Source organism: Haemaphysalis longicornis, unplaced genomic scaffold (assembly GCF_048455015.1).
Source record: "Haemaphysalis longicornis isolate Haplotype H1 unplaced genomic scaffold, Haemaphysalis longicornis Haplotype H1 scaffold_4, whole genome shotgun sequence".
Lineage (NCBI taxonomy): Eukaryota > Metazoa > Arthropoda > Arachnida > Ixodida > Ixodidae > Haemaphysalis > Haemaphysalis longicornis.
The window spans coordinates 36,349,837-36,353,293 of NW_027526361.1; positions in this window are offsets into that span (position 1 = coordinate 36,349,837).

Sequence of the window (3,457 nt, forward strand, 5' to 3'; positions counted from 1 at the left end):
GTAAGGTTAATGCCACGCTGGCGAGAATGGCGCGTATGCCGCGCAGCATTCCGCGGGAGGACTACAAGATAGTGGTGCGCCCGAGGGGCGGTCTGCAGGTCGGTAGGGCGAGAGCAGCAGACATAATGCGAGCCGTGGTGAAGGCGGCGGGTTTCGAGATGGCGGCGGCGAGGAGTGACACCGTCTGCCCGAACCCGGCGCAAAATATTTTAGTGATCAGTACGCCCGACGAGAGCCGAGCCAGGGCATACGCCCAAATGCGCTCCGTCACTTTGAACGGGCAGGAGCACGAGGTGTACGCGTACAACGCGGCACCGGACGATACGGCAAAGGGGGTGATCCGCAACATCTCGGCGGAGGACTCACCCGAGGAAATCAGGGCAAACATAGTGAACGAATTCAATCCCCTAGCGATCGACGCCCACAGGATCGGCAAGTCTACGACGATTATAGTGTTGTTTCAAGGGAATCGAGTCCCTTCTACGGTGAAATACGGACTGGTGCTCACGAGGTGCAGCCTGTACAGGCAACACCACGAGGTGTGCAGAACGTGCGCACAAGTGGGTCATCGCAGAGACGTGTGCCCCCGACCGCAGACGAGGGTGTGTTTCGCGTGCGGGAAGTCCAACCCGAGCGAGACGCACGGAGAAGAATGTCGACCAAAGTGCAAGTTGTGTGGGGGACCGCACCCCACCGGAGCGAGTCGCTGTAAGAACAGATTCAAAACGCCATATTTGGTGAAGAAGAGACAATGGGAAAGGAAGTGCGCGACGCCAGCGCACGGCCAGACATTGCAACAGGGGGAGCAATTCGGCGAACGCAACTTCCCGCCGCTATTGCATCAGCCACGAGATAGCAGCCGCGGCGGCGGGCGGAGCCAGCGTCACGCCAGCCGCTCCGCGAGCGCGGGAAAGCGCGGGAAGAGCGCCGATAGCGTGTCGTGGGCGGCGGCGGTGGCCGGAGCACCTGCGTCGCGGCGCGGCCGCTCGAAGACACCGCAGCGGAAACGAGAAGCGTCGCGCCAGCGAGACGACGCGATGGAAAGACTACGGCAGGAGAACGCGTCGCTCAAAGCGAAGATGTCGAGAATGGAGGACACGATTCAGCGGCTGATCGCCCAATCCGAGCGGCCCCGCAGGGAGCCGCCAACGACCACAGTACCCGAAGCCAGGAGAGATCGCCCGAGGGAGCCCACCACCCAGGCGCCCCGAGCGGTCCCCGAACACCGTAGCCCACGACCCGAAGATGCACCCCGGCCGGCCCAGCAGTCCGCCAGGGTTAACAAGGCTGCCACCCCACGCCCTAATCCCCCGACCATGACGGGGGGCCGGGATCGATCGCACAGCGAGGTCGAGGAGGAATTCCTGGAAGAAAGTCTAGAAGTTTCCGACAACGAGAACCGCCACAGGGAAGGAGTAAGCGTGGCGGTGCGCCTGCGCAGGACCACGGAGCGTATTGACAGACTCGAGAAGAGAGTCGACGCGATGGAGCACAGACTGAGTGCACGGATAACGGCAATAGAGCGGCGACTCGACGCCCTGCAGGAGTTCCTGTACGAGAAGCTAGGAGGCAGCGGCAAGGCCGCGCACGATAATTACAGCCCCTCACACGCGGACGCCCCAACATGGCCGGATCGATCGCCCAGTCAGGACTAAGGGTCTGGCACTGGAACGCGAACGGGTTCCAGTGCCGGCGCGCGATACTACAACAACACCTGAAAACGGTGGACCGCACGCCGGATGTAATAATGATACAGGAAACGCACATGGAAACTCCCCCCACGCTGCCGGGCTACAGGACGCACAGCGCCCCGCCCAGTGCGCGCGACTATGGAAAAGGGGAAGCGCAGGGAGTGTGCACGTTCGTCAGGAAGGGTCTGACTTTTGTGCCGCGCGAGGGGTTCCTCGGACGCAGCACGATCGAGTACTGTGCAACGGAAGTGGTGACGGGCAGGAAGCGCAAGGAGACGCTGCTCCTCGTCAACGTGTATAGCAATCCGACCCACAGGCAGCAGCGGTTTAGGGCGCTCCTGCACAAGGCCGTCAGGGAAGCACAAGGCGGCACGGTTGCCGTGTGCGGAGACTTTAACGCGCCGCACAAAGAGCTGGGATACACCCGCACTACAGTCAAGGGCCGGTGCCTCCTCGAGGACGCGGCCGAAGCAGGCTTCACCCTTCACACGGACCCGGCGGACCCGACGAGGGTGGGCACGTCCGTATCAAGAGACTCAAACCCGGACCTGACCTTCGTTCGACAGTCGCCGTCGGCGCGGGCAGGGGCCACGTGGAGAAACACGGGGCACAATCTGGGGAGTGACCACTTCATACTGGAGCTGGACCTGCCCACGTCGGTGCCGGCGGGGGGAGAAGCCAAGCGGAAGCACAAATTCACGGACTGGAGCAAGTTCCGCGAGGGGCTGAGGGAGCCGAAGAAAGAAGTGGACGATATCGAGCAGTGGACGGCCGCGATCGTGAGGGCGGCTGAAGAGGCCACCTCGGAGGTCGAAACCGACGAGGAAACGCAGAGCGTGGATAGTCGGCTGGCGCACCTGATCGAGGCGCGGCAGTCCCTGCAACGCAGATGGCGACGTCAACGTCACAATCGCAAGTTACGCAAACGCATAGCGATGTTGGGACGCGAAATTGAGAAATACAGCCGCGAGCTCTGCGCCCAGCAGTGGCACGCGGCGTGCAGCGAGGCGGACGGGCAGTTACACCGGGGTCGCACCTGGGCGCTGCTTCGCCACCTCCTCGACGAGACGAAGACGAGAGGGTATCAGCGCCATCGGCTGGCGCAGACCATGCACACCACCGTCAAGGAATTGGGAGAAGAGGAGACTCGCAAGAGACTCAACGAACGGTACCTACCGCAAACCCCGGAGGAAGTGTTCCCAGAGTACTGCGGCAACGAGAATCCGTGGCTCGACCGCGACATCGAGGTGGGAGAGGTGCGCGCCGCCCTGCAGACGCTCAACTGCAAGTCCGCCGCGGGTCCCGACAAGATCACGAACAAGGCCCTCAAGAATCTGAGTGACGAGGCGCTGATGGCCCTCACCGCGTATTACAACAAGTGCTGGCGGACGGGTAGGCTGCCGAAACAATGGAAAAGTGCGAGGACGATCCTCATACCCAAGCCGGGCAAGCCGCCGAGCATCGAGCACATGCGACCGATCTCCCTGACCTCCTGTGCGGGAAAGGTCCTGGAGCACGTGATCAACAGCCGGTGGCAGCGGTACTTGGAAGAGGAGGGCCTTTATCCGAACACCATGCTCGGTTTCAGGGAGAGGCTCAGCACGCAAGACGCAATGTTGCTGTTACAACACGACATCCTCGACACGTCGATACCGACGCAGGACAACAAGGCGGTGCTGGGCCTCGACCTGCAGAGCGCATTTGATAAGGTCCGCCACTCGGCCATACTGAGACAGGTCTCCAACCTCAACATGGGGAAGAGGACG